General features: G+C 37.8%; 1 long non-coding RNA gene across 1 annotated transcript; it reads left to right on the forward strand.

Annotated features, from left to right (window-relative positions):
* The first annotated feature begins 12,920 nt into the window (after window positions 1-12,920).
* On the forward strand, window positions 12,921-13,885 carry LOC130998956 (uncharacterized). The gene is made up of 4 exons (XR_009093356.1): window positions 12,921-12,960; window positions 13,037-13,332; window positions 13,415-13,553; window positions 13,653-13,885. It is a non-coding gene; the product is annotated as an uncharacterized LOC130998956 (long non-coding RNA).
* The last annotated feature ends 271 nt before the right edge of the window (window positions 13,886-14,156 follow it).

Below are 14,156 nucleotides of genomic sequence, written 5' to 3' on the forward strand. Positions count from 1 at the left end.
CACTTCCCATCTTACTCTCTCTCTCTTTTCAATCGCGGCTCTCTCTCTCAGCCATATCCCACGGCCGCGGCTCCTTCCGGCGAGACAGCCGGCGACCGGCCTCCATCTCCCTCAACCTATATCTCCTTCAACCTCCACCCTAGTCTCGATCTCCGGCGAGCAGCGGCCAAAACCGCCACCACCGTCTCTCTCATGCTCACACAATCCGCTCGGCTTCTCCGGCGACAACAGCTGCCGGCAATCGCCCCATCTCCATCGGATCTCTCTCTCTTCGGCTGGTAACAGCCGCCTGGTTCTTCTTCTCTCCCTCAAACGTCCGTGGCCGAGCAGCAGCGACGCTACCGCCGTGCCCTGCCTCTCTCCGCTGCACTTTGGCCGACGGCAGCAGCTTCATGCCGCCACCATCGCCGCCCTCTCTACCCTTAACCAGAACATCACCCTCGACTCTCCAAGATCTGCTCGTCCCTCTTTCCTCTCGAAGTTTCACCGCCGCCGGAGCTCCATTCCCTTCACCCAACCGACCGACAGCAGCAGCAGCAGCAGCAGCCGCTGCTTCCCTCGGTCTCCCTCATCAATTTCCCGGCGACAGCAACCCACGGCTGCCGTCGTCCTCCGCTCAACCCTCCACCTAGACTAGCTCCGACCAGCCTACCTCCTTCTCTCCAACCGTGGCCGGGCAGCAGCGGCACAGCCGCCGTGCCGTGCCTCCATCCACCTCCCGACTCAATTCACACAGCCACCACCCGACAAAGCTCAAGACTCAAGTTCGATTCATACAGTATACATAACATTTCTCTATTTCTCTTTTTATTGTTCCATTGTAAATGCAGTACATGAAATTTATACTGTATGCATATATCAAGTAAAGTTCACATTTTTTTTTTCTTTCATATAACATGCTTATACACAATGAAATCTTATGCAGTTTAATGCTCATGAAAATTTGACGAATTGCTAAAACGAAACTGGTTGAGTAGAATAGGCAAGGGAGTACATGGATGAACCTTTAGAAGTTTTGAGTTGAGCCGTTGAAATCTGAATTGGCTCGATTGCTTGATTTGTGAGGAGAATGAATTGCTTTCTGTTGTTCTTGGCTAAACTTGAACTCTGAATGAGTATATGTTGAGGTTGGTGACTTGTGAATTATTGGCGTAGGAGAAGAGTGGAAACATGACTAAAATATTTACTTTCCATCATGGTTTAAAGCTGGAAAGAGAGTAAGTACAGGGTGGGAGTAGGTGGTGGATGGGAATTTAGCTAATTTTTAGTGTTGTAAAGTGGAGATAGGTGGTGGATGGGTGGAAGACAAAAGTAACGTGTGAGTGGAAATAGGTGGGAGTAGTGGGAGGAATAAAATAATAAAATAAAAAGTCTTCCCGGTTGTACTATGAAAACTGTAATAATTCTTCAGTGTTTGCTTAAATAAAAGCTCGTGAAAATGCTTTGATTGCTAAATTAAATAAATATGCAATGCATATAAATTTAATAACTAAATTTACAAATGTTTTTGTAAATCATTTTTGTTGGAATTAAAATAAATTCTTTTTCTCAATCCGGCGTGAATCATCTTAAATCTTAAGTTCAAAATAAATTCTAAATTGAACTCAGGGAAACGGGGTATTACATTCCTCCCTCCTTATAAAAATTCCGTCCTCGGAATTGCATATCTGGTATTCTATTTTGTGATACTAGTCATTCGTTTCATTCATCTCTTTTGTGGCCTTTTCCATCCTGTGATGGTTCCACTACATGACGAGAACAATATTATTGCCTCGTAAAACTTGAATCTTGCGATCAAGTATCTGGACTGATTTCTCATCACAACTTAGGTCCTGGCTAGGACTACTTTATCTTGCTTAATCACATGCTTTCTTAATTGCGAGGTGCTATACGTATTGTATACATCCACAATGCTTGGTGGCAGAGCCAACTTATAGGCTACAAAGACCTAACTTATCTAGGATCTCAAAAGGTCCTATATAACGGGGTCGTAACTTGCCCCTCTTTCCGAAACGTATAACTCCCTTTGAGGGAGAGACTTTGAGGAAAACTCGATCCCCAACATTAAATTCTAATTCCGATCGGCGTTTTTTTTTTTGGCGTAAGACTTTTGTCTATCTTGAGTTTCTTTGATTCTTTGCTTGATGTGGTCGACTTTCTCAATCATCTGTTGGACCAGTTCAGGACCTAACAACATTCTTTCACCCACTTCATCTTAGTAAAGTGGTGAACTACCTTAATTGTTTCCTTCGTCCTAAGTCACCTTCTCAGATTTGACTAGGGAATTCTAATATCAAACTTTTCTCATCATCTTGGTAACTTTCACTTAAAGATTAATGGCACTCCTTCTGCCATGTAAACTCATTTTCTCATTTTCAAATGATTATTTAATGGGGGTTCCTAAGTTTCTATTGTGGTGGCGTTCCAACTTTATTCTTGCTGTAGCTTCTGGCACTTTAGCCAAAGCATTCACTCTCTTAACTTGAGCCTACTAGCCTTGGGGTTGGGTTATACCTTAAGTTTAGTTCTAGTGCTTTCCTTCCATTTCCTTTTTCTTTACCTCCATCTTGAGGTGGTGTACATATCTTGTTTGTGCGTGAACTTTTTCCTTCTCCAATTGTTGTAGTGACTCGGTGGTAAGAGTCTCGTTCATTGCTTGTTCCTTCATAATATCTCCCTAGTTTACTAGGGAATTGAAAATCTCATGCCGCGATTCATTTACGAACTCTTTTACGCATTTCTCATTATTCATTTATAAATGACTTAAATAAGCATTTTAAACTCCATTAAAAAGGAATTGATTTAAAACATTTTAATCCTTTTAAAAAAATCCATACTCATAAAGCCTTAACTCATGCCCTATCTCATATTCTATCTCTTTACTCAACTCTATATAAACTCTCCATTCATCTCAAATCCTTAAGTTCAAGGATAGGTTTCAAGAAAATTATGGTACTAAGTCTCGATTTATCTCTCATATAAGGCTCGTCTAATCTCATTCAACACATAAACAACACAATCACATAAGGCACATAAGAAAATACAATCAAACATTATCAAAACATGCTCTGTTTTTACACTGACTCAACTTCAAAATCTAACATGTTCTTACTCCGACACCTCCTGGACTCGAGACTCATACCAAAAGAAAGGTCTTCGAGTCTATTTTCATAAAAAAAAAAAGTAGAGTCAAAAACTCCAAGTATTGTAGGAGATATGACTGTTTTACTACAGTCTACCATATTCGGCAGTTTTGAGCAATCGAAAACTTGGATTTTTTAAAAATAGTAAATGTTGTCGAACTGGGCTCAAATTTTGTGGATATCTAGCTAACACAATAAGGTTAATACCATAAAATTTTGGAAATCTAGATCACACAGGAAGCTACTGAAATGAATGACTCTTTCCCCTTCTCTCTGAAACTCTCGGTAGTAATGTGCAGTTTCGGTTTTGTATTTTATAAAAATAGTAAACGAAGTCCAAATGACTTGAAATTTTACCGATGTTCTCAAGACTCATGTAGAGACTTGGTATAAAATGTTCAAAGCTTTTTGACATTGAAAAATCGTCGATCACAGTAGGTCAGTAGGCCTACGAAATTCACCAAAATCTCATCTTAAACTCTTAAAATACTCAACTCAACATTCCTTCAAGGAAACTCATCAAAGCTCATTTTAAACACATATAACACTCACAAACATTCAGGCACATTATAATACTCATCATACTCAAATCTTGACTCTCTTCTTACATCATAACCTCAAATCTCTAGTAAAACGTTTCAATGAACGCATCATTAAAATTCTCTTTTCATTTTCATGCACAAAATTACTCAATTATTCAAACATGATCTCATTCATCATATAACTCATTATACACATATAGATACACATGTATGTCATCTTATTCCTCAAACTAACACTTTTCATTTCATTCAAAATTCTCAATTTAATCATGCCATAGTCCTTTATAAAGTCCAATTAGCATATAGACATCATTAATCCAAACATTGATCTCATAATTCAAAAATACCCAAATCCTAGTAATTTAAACTCAAGCAATTTCACATATAATCAACAATTAGCGAAATTAACCTTTAACTATCATTACTATCATGCTTATTATCAATTATCCTTAGCCAATTCAAATAATTAGCACATAAATCAAAAAGCCCTATTTTATATCTAACTAAACTTTTTGAAAATTTAAAAACATGCATAAATCATTAATCCAACCTTAGATTAATCAAATTGAGCCATTTAATAGCACATATAAGACATCAATTCATCAAATCTCATCATCAATAAAAACTTCCCAAATTTTAGCAAACTAAACTTTAATGAAAACTCACGTATCAACGTAAACTCTTAATAAAAGCATGACAAGCGTTCACATAATGATCATAAAGCAATTAGGCCCCATTACCAATCATCAACCTCTCAATATATTATTAAAATAGGTTGTATATAAAAAGAAAACGAAAGTAGGAGAACCTCTCAATATATGAAAACTCGAAAACTCATATAAACTAAACTAAGTCAAAATTTTATTTAGCCAACAAAAGACCTAGTCAAACATAATTAGACACTAATATCATTCTCAATTACATATATCATAAACCAAAATCACTTAAATAACACATAGGCAAAAAGTCCTAATTTTTATTAAACTAAACTCTTTGAAATTTTATAACACACATGAATCTTTAATCTAATCATAGATCCATCAATTTTAACCATTTAAACTCACATATAATCCATCAATTACAATTTAGGGCATAGATACACATATCCCAAATGTTATTAAACTAACTCACCTCAAATTCATCAATTGACATCAAATAATCAATTTACTCCGTCAATCATCATTTAATACATCAACTCACCAATTCCAAATTTTTGGGTAAACTAAACTCAATCGACTTTCACATCTCAAAGCATATACTTTCACAACACACATCAATCATCAACAAACACCACATATACCTCATTTTTCACCCCAAATAAAGGTTAAGAACAAGGGAGGGGTGATTTTCTTTCTCAATCATGATCATATACTCACATATAACATCATACAATCTAGATCTATAAAAATAAGAATCACTTACCCAAGATTAAACAAAGATCAAAGTTTTCCTTTCTCACTCTTCAAACCAAACCCCACGGTCCTCTTGAAATCTTCAAGAATTGAAAGGTGTTTATGTTGATTTGGTGGAGGATTTGATCTTGATGTGAACTTGGAAGCTTTGGTGATTCATCTATGGTGATCTTTTGGAGCAAAATCGGAAGAGAGGGAGAGAAATTGAGAGTGGCCGAATGGTGAAGAAAATGAGGAAAATGAAGTGAATTTGTCTTGCTTAGGAAGGATGATTGGAGACCAAACACTATTCACCATTTAATACTTGTCCCCCCTAAACCTACACACTAATCCCTTCCCTTCATCTTCATACCACACGTCCACTTCAAGTAAGGCTAAGGAAATTAATCACATGCTTATTAAATTAAAATAATCATGTGTGTGTAAGGTTGTGTAGTCTAGAATAAATCATGTGTTAAGCTACATTAATAAAATCATAAAAGACTAATTACTAATTAATGCAATGCTATGACACAAAACTCTTGTGACCAATATTTAAAATAAATATGGCACTAATAGTAGTGCACTCACTCAATTATAATATTCCTCATCATAGAAAAAAAATAATTTGAAAATATTTTGTTTGAATTTTTTTTTTTTTAAACCGGCATTCTTTGATTTCTCGGTAAAAATAAACTGCACTTGCTTTGAAAACTTAATTAAAATTCCAAGTGCTAAAGTCATCAAATAAAAATCATAATAACTTGCTCACAATGATATACGTAACAAAACTCACATAATCAATCAGTCACGTAATTTCACATAATATCACGTCAAAGCAGTCGGCAAACACAGACAAACTAGACGTCTCTCCGACCGATTTTTTTTTTTTTATCAAGGTTTTTCACTCTTTCTTTCTCGACTCTATTTCCAACTCATTATTCCTATTTTATTAATAGGACAGTCAATCTCTCTGACATCTCAGTACTCTCAATAGTGTTAAGACACTATCTCACAACATAGGGAAAAGTATGGGGTGTTACATGTACTATCAAATTTAGATAAAATTCATGACTTCATGCATAATTTAAAATTCATGTGGCTCATATAAATACACTTAACTCACCAATTATAACTTATGCACCACATTTATAAAAATTTCCTTTAACTAAGCACATTAAAACACATATATAACGATTAAATCACATCAGATAAATCAAACCAGTTTTTTTTATTAATAATGGATGCCGATCCCTAATTATTAATAATTAAGCCCTTAATCAGGAATTAAAAGTCAAGGTATGACATACTATCCTCCTTAAAAGAAATTTCGTTCGAAATTTGTACCACATGAAAATAATTCTGGGTACTTCTCCTTCATGCTAAACTCGAGTTCCCATGTCGCCTCTTCTTGATGATGGTGCTTCCAAAGAACTATTACTAAGGGTATCGACTTATTCCTTAGTACTTTAACTTTCCAATCTAGAATAGATTCGGGTCTCTCCTCATATCAATTGGATTCTCAATTCCAATTTATCTACACGAAATTTACTTGAGAATAAGTTCCCTCGTCCTTTTGCGGCAGTTCATTACTCCTACCTCATTCCTAGGGCTCATCTACGGAGTATCCTATTTTCCAAAGACCAAAATGGTCATCAACCCATTTCTTGTTACCTATCACATGCATAACACTTTCCTATGAATCTATTTTAAAACTATCATAGACCAATTAACTTAAGTCATCGTACTCGAACACTATATAACGGTCTTAGCTTGAACTCTGAATTTCTATCATAATGAGTGGTCGATATCATTTATAGGACAAAGACTAATCTCAACTAATTACAATGAGACACAATTATACGAAGCCATAATTTGGGTAGTATACTACATCGGTAGACTAACACTTCTTGGTCATATCAAACAAGGGGATCTATTATGACAACTCACGAGTTGCAAGGCTCAAACTCAACACAACATCAAAACAAGGTGTTGTAGAAATTGTTCAAGAGAATCAAAAGAATGACCAGAGGGTATGAAATGATTAACTACTAGGTCGAACAAAATGACCTCGAGTATGAACCCATCTGGCTTTTCAACCGGAAGTTGAAACACATGGGTTTTCAACCCAAAAGACGTCTACTGAGATTTGGATCATGTGGACTGGCCAGGTCCAACATCATCACCTCCCAGTCACACGGGAAACATCGTCCCGAACTTGGAGAGCCATGAACATACTATACATAACAAAGCATAAGTTTATCATGACAACTAAACTTATCTTAAGGTTCCTTATCCTATTGATCTCAAACCCCAAACCTCTCTTAAGACATATACACACAGACATACGTACACAGACAAAACACACTATTCTTAAAATCTATACTATAGCAAAAGTCGATTTGATATTCCGTCGTACTTCCGTTGCACTTGAACATTTGAACGTAGAGACTATGGTTCAACCTTTGATGCAACGTTTACCTAGAATTCGTCGTGTATCGTCATTCTGTGCTTTTCCTTTACCTCGTACATATCTTTTCAATCCTCTTTGTAGTTCAAAAGAACCATCATTTTCTTAAGGGAGCTGAAACGCTCTAAGTTCTCTTTCATTCTTCTACATCATCACCTTAAGAATCTAGATTGTAGAGATATACTACTAATCTAGTAGTCTATGTTCTTTTAAAATTGTGATCATGCAACTTATAGCAATCTATGTTCTCCGGGAAAACATATGTCAATTTTTCTATCATTCGTCTGATCATAACATCATAGATTGCGAAAATATGCCATGAAAGGCAAAACATTCAACATTTCATCATAACCTGCTCTTCACATAAACATATTCATGAAGCATTTTAGAACATTAACATCTTTAAAACATTGAAACTGCAGTTACCTTCTTTCCTTGATTGAGCACGATGCAATGGAGTGTTGAGCGGTGCCATATGAACCCGTGTAAGTCTAAAGAATCAAACTAGACTCGACTCTTTAGAATAAGGTTTCTAGGGTCAGAGCGAACGAACCGCTCTGATACCACTCTGTCACAGCCCACTATTCCAATGACGAATTAACCGGGGTTATGACTTGGTGTGAACAATAAGAAATGGAAATGGACAATTACTTAACATTAAAGTATATGAAAATATCACTCATAAATAAAAAGTTAGGATCATATATGATCATTTGGATACTTATAACACATACACATAAATGAGAACTGATTAAGGTGGGTTACCCAATAACACGTGTCACAACTTCATAACATAGAGTTATCCTAATCAAAGTGTTTTTCAGCGGAAAACGTGTGAGATATACATATGAAGATGTATACTCAAGGTTACATTTCTTGAAATGTCAAAGGAGCACCCGCTCAACATCATTCCATTTCATCAGCTGCTCAACCTGCACATTTAGAAATACATGCAGGGCTGAGTATAAAAATACTCAGTGGGCATAGCCGAAAATACATTCATGCATACATATATAAATTGAACTGCCATAACAGTAACACACAGGGGTTTTCTTAAATGACCTGCGCTTACTAAAATATTTCTTTCATTTTCATAAAGTCGATCGGCCGATCATTTTCCTTCATATGATCCATATCTGTTCCTTTCTGTCACGCGCCGGGAAGGAGGCCTCCTTACCACGGACGCCAAGACCGGTCGCAAGCGACTCGCGGTCTCCATAAGTGTACACGTTAACCCTAGCTAGCGACCTTTGTCTAGCATAGGATCCCAATTGGATTTCCTTTAAAGTTGGCGAACCAACACAGATAGGATACATATAAAAACATAAACATTTTTGGCAGTCAATCATTTCATAAACATTTCATTTCATTTCATAAACATTTCATTTTCATTTCATAAGAGTCATTTATCATTTGGGCATAATAATAATATGAAATTAACATTTAAAATCATCTCATGCATATATTCGTATAAGAGGCCTACGACACGCAGGGGATCTCTATATACGTATAGTAAAAGTAATGCCCACCTGATTAGGCAAAGCCTGTCGTTTATCCTTATCTCTGAATCGGAATAGCAATGCTAATCCTCCTGTTGCTCAAAGCCTACAAGAAATCTATTCTCAATAGGTCTCCTTGAATTCTAATCTTAAGTCATGGTGTAGTGCTTAATATTCTATGATTCACTTAGCCGGGTTTTCAAACTTTAATGAATAAATAATTGAAAACATTTTCTCTTGAGTTAAGAACACCAACAATATTCTTACTCATCTTTTAATAATTGGAATTATAAATAAAACCAATTAAATCATAAATATTCTTATTGCAAAATATAATGCAATTTCATGACATGCTTAGCATATAAGTAATTACTTAAAATATGCACTTCATAATAATAATATTATTATGCTAATTATCTTTAAAATAATTAATCAAACTTAATAAGTCTAATTAATTAAAATAGTGTATCTCCTTTAAATAAAAATCTGCATAAATCCAATTAAATAAAATTAATAAAGGCCCAACAGATTTAAAAATTAAAAGCCCAGCTGAAACAAAAATAAATAAAATCTCGGCCCATGACTCGAGCCCACTACTAATTAAATCGGCCCACTCTCTAACAAATTTTTCAGCCCAACACTAATTAAAAACCCGGCCCAAATTTAAAACCCAACTCCTAACCCAAACCTAAAGCCCAACATCCCACCCCCTTTTCTTCCCTACTCCCTCTCTCGGTCACACTCACAACACAAACGCAGACACTTCCCATCTTACTCTCTCTCTCTTTTCAATCGCGGCTCTCTCTCTCAGCCATATCCCACGGCCGCGGCTCCTTCCGGCGAGACAGCCGGCGACCGGCCTCCATCTCCCTCAACCTATATCTCCTTCAACCTCCACCCTAGTCTCGATCTCCGGCGAGCAGCGGCCAAAACCGCCACCACCGTCTCTCTCATGCTCACACAATCCGCTCGGCTTCTCCGGCGACAACAGCTGCCGGCAATCGCCCCATCTCCATCGGATCTCTCTCTCTTCGGCTGGTAACAGCCGCCTGGTTCTTCTTCTCTCCCTCAAACGTCCGTGGCCGAGCAGCAGCGACGCTACCGCCGTGCCCTGCCTCTCTCCGCTGCACTTTGGCCGACGGCAGCAGCTTCATGCCGCCACCATCGCCGCCCTCTCTACCCTTAACCAGAACATCACCCTCGACTCTCCAAGATCTGCTCGTCCCTCTTTCTTCTCGAAGTTTCACCGCCGCCGGAGCTCCATTCCCTTCACCCAACCGACCGACAGCAGCAGCAGCAGCAGCAGCCGCTGCTTCCCTCGGTCTCCCTCATCAATTTCCCGGCGACAGCAACCCACGGCTGCCGTCGTCCTCCGCTCAACCCTCCACCTAGACTAGCTCCGACCAGCCCACCTCCTTCTCTCCAACCGTGGCCGGGCAGCAGCGGCACAGCCGCCGTGCCGTGCCTCCGTCCACCTCCCGACTCAATTCACACAGCCACCACCTGACAAACATGGTTTTCATACCTCAATATCGCATGAATTGTTGTCTTTTTCCCCCTTGAATTGATTGCTAATATGTGTTTGTATCCCAATTTTGAGTTTTGTGAAGTTTTGATTTCTTGGTGTAGTTTTGGAGTGATTTCAGGAAAAATAAAGGATTAATTGGAGGATTTTGAAGACATGAAATTGAAGTACGTCTCGAGAGGAATCCGTGAGCGCAAACGGCGACCAAATCCGAGTTCGGACGAGGGAGAACGGAGCCGAACAAGCGGACTGCGCATAAAGCCCAGGACCCCGCGGTCCGGGCCGCGGCCACGGGCCCGACCGCGGGCCTCTGCTCCAAATTTGCCCAGTAACCCGCGGTCCGGGCCGCGGCCGCGGGCCCGACCGCGGGCCTCTGCTCCAGAGCAGTCCAGAACGTTTTTTAGAGGCACCCGCGGTCCGAGCCGCGGCCGCGGGCCATGACCGCGGCCTCCCCTGCTTCCAGCCGCGTTTTCAACCGCGGTTCATGCCGTGACCGCGGGGAAGAGGCGGGGATCCGCCTTTTGGTGGGCCCAGACGTGATTTTTAGCCCAAAACTCCATTTTTCCCCTCTTTTCTCATATCATTCATTACACACACCCATTTTTCCATCTTCCCCAATCCTCCACACAAACCCTAACCTCCATTAATGCTCACACCTACCTTTTGAAGAAGCATTGAAGAGGAGAGAAGATTGAAGAAAGCTCATTAATAGGATTTGTCACTTCTTACTCTCTCTTTCATTTATGTATTTCTTTGATTTTGATTTGTTGTTTGTGAACATGTTTGGATAAAATCCCCCATTGGTTTGGGGATTAGGCTCATAGATGATGTAATGGATTGATTATTATGCTTAATATATGTCTTGATTACTTCCTTGTCATTATCTTTGCAAGCCCTAGTATTCTTTCTTGTATGGATTGTTGGCCACTCTCTATGCATTTCCAATTTATGTTTTGAATCGGGAGAGGATAATCATAATAGATTAGGTGCTTGAAACATATCAACTCAATAAACCGAGAGGTTGAGAGTTGGGTGAGAGTTTGTCGATCTTTGTGTGCTTTTGGGAGTTATAGGTTAGAAGTTGACCGGGGACGGCAACTATGACCCGTAATCTACCGTTTTAGTCGTCCGGGAGGGGGCTACAACTAGTTGGGAGATCACTCTAGATAATTAGGAATGTTAAGATTAATATTGAGCTATTTGAAATCCATTACTTGTCCATTGATGCCTAGTCCCTAAATCACCTTCATCACTTGTTTAATTCTCTTTGTTTGTTTGATCTTATTAGTCTTTGAAATTGCTAGATAATCAAACCAATCACTCCATCGTTTAGTCTAAATAGCTATAGCATAATGACTTAGGATAATCACTAGATTGAACTACTAATCCTTGTGGGATACGACCTTGCTTCCATATATTACAACTACCCGTATACTTGCGGCGTGGTGAAAATATTAGCGAACACCACCCGACAAAGCTCAAGACTCAAGTTCGATTCATACAGTATACATAACATTTCTCTATTTCTCTTTTTATTGTTCCATTGTAAATGCAGTACATGAAATTTATACTGTATGCATATATCAAGTAAAGTTCACATTTTTTTTTTCTTTCATATAACATGCTTATACACAATGAAATCTTATGCAGTTTAATGCTCATGAAAATTTGACGAATTGCTAAAACGAAACTGGTTGAGTAGAATAGGCAAGGGAGTACATGGATGAACCTTTAGAAGTTTTGAGTTGAGCCGTTGAAATCTGAATTGGCTCGATTGCTTGATTTGTGAGGAGAATGAATTGCTTTCTGTTGTTCTTGGCTAAACTTGAACTCTGAATGAGTATATGTTGAGGTTGGTGACTTGTGAATTATTGGCGTAGGAGAAGAGTGGAAACATGACTAAAATATTTACTTTCCATCATGGTTTAAAGCTGGAAAGAGAGTAAGTACAGGGTGGGAGTAGGTGGTGGATGGGAATTTAGCTAATTTTTAGTGTTGTAAAGTGGAGATAGGTGGTGGATGGGTGGAAGACAAAAGTAACGTGTGAGTGGAAATAGGTGGGAGTAGTGGGAGAAATAAAATAATAAAATAAAAAGTCTTCCCGGTTGTACTATGAAAACTGTAATAATTCTTCAGTGTTTGCTTAAATAAAAGCTCGTGAAAATGCTTTGATTGCTAAATTAAATAAATATGCAATGCATATAAATTTAATAACTAAATTTACAAATGTTTTTGTAAATCATTTTTGTTGGAATTAAAATAAATTCTTTTTCTCAATCCGGCGTGAATCATCTTAAATCTTAAGTTCAAAATAAATTCTAAATTGAACTCAGGGAAACGGGGTATTACAAACCTTCATCAATATAACCACATCAAGTGTCTATTCGAAGGTAAAGTTTCTCCAGCTCTTCAACCTTTTTTAGTCATTAGCCTATGTTTTATTATATATGATTATTTTTCATCCAGTGGCTGGGTGAATCCGAGAACTACGTTAAAGTAGTCTTCACTGTGGCCGGCAGATTATCGCCTAGTGTTATATTTGTTGATGAGGTTAGTGTGATCCTCCATATCTATTGTTGATGTCTTATTTATAATGATATTAAGGAACTCTCTTGACGGTCAAGCGAGACGTAGTATCACTAATGAGTTTATGCTTAACTGGTATGGCTTGCATACAAATGAGAATAGACGAGTACTGGTTCTTGCAGCAACAAATAGGCCGTTTGATCTGGACGAGGCAGTAATCAGAGGCTTTCAATAAGGTATTATCATTGTTGTCTAAAAGCTTTTTTGATTATCTAAAACATAAGCATTCTTCTTCATCTTTGTTTATTATTTGTGCAGGTTGATGGTCAATCTGCCAGATGCTCAAAACAGGGAGAAAATATTGAAGGTAATATTGGCCAAAGAAAAATTAGGTGAAGATGTGGATTTCAAAGTAATCGCTGAAATGACCGATGGATATACGGGAAGTGATCTAAAGGTTTGATCCCCTTCATAAGTTTTAAATATTTTGTGTGGCAGCTGCATGGATAATTCTTATTCTCATTTCTTTCTTTCTGGAAACTTGTCCTTTTTTCAGAATCTTTGTGTGGAAGCTGCATATTGTTCGCTAAGGAATAGTTTAGAGAAATCTGGTGAAGATAACATACAAGTTCAGAATCTTTGTGTGGAAGCTGCATATTGTTCGCTAAGGAATAGTTTAGAGAAATCTGGTGAAGATAACATACAAGTTCAGGAATTGGAACTGAGAATGAATGACTTCGAAGATGCTTGTGAAGAGATATCACCAAGTGTTGCATCACAGTCTGATGAGATCCAGCTTTCCCAAAAAGACAACTCAAAATTGCATTGGCATATGCAACGAGTAATTCTGGAAGAAACTAACTTGGATGTTTATAATTCTTAATCCTTATTACTCTTCCCATCTCAATTATTTAGGTTGATTGGGATCATTGGATTTTGCACAAGGATTAAAAAGAGTTAATAAAAAAGAAAATTATACCAGTAATTTACAAATATACTCATATTGTCTTTACAATTAATATATTAATTGTAGAGTTAATTAAAGAATTAAATTGAAGTA

The sequence above is a fragment of the Salvia miltiorrhiza genome, chromosome 1, assembly GCF_028751815.1.
Source record: "Salvia miltiorrhiza cultivar Shanhuang (shh) chromosome 1, IMPLAD_Smil_shh, whole genome shotgun sequence".
In the NCBI taxonomy this organism is placed as follows: domain Eukaryota; kingdom Viridiplantae; phylum Streptophyta; class Magnoliopsida; order Lamiales; family Lamiaceae; genus Salvia; species Salvia miltiorrhiza.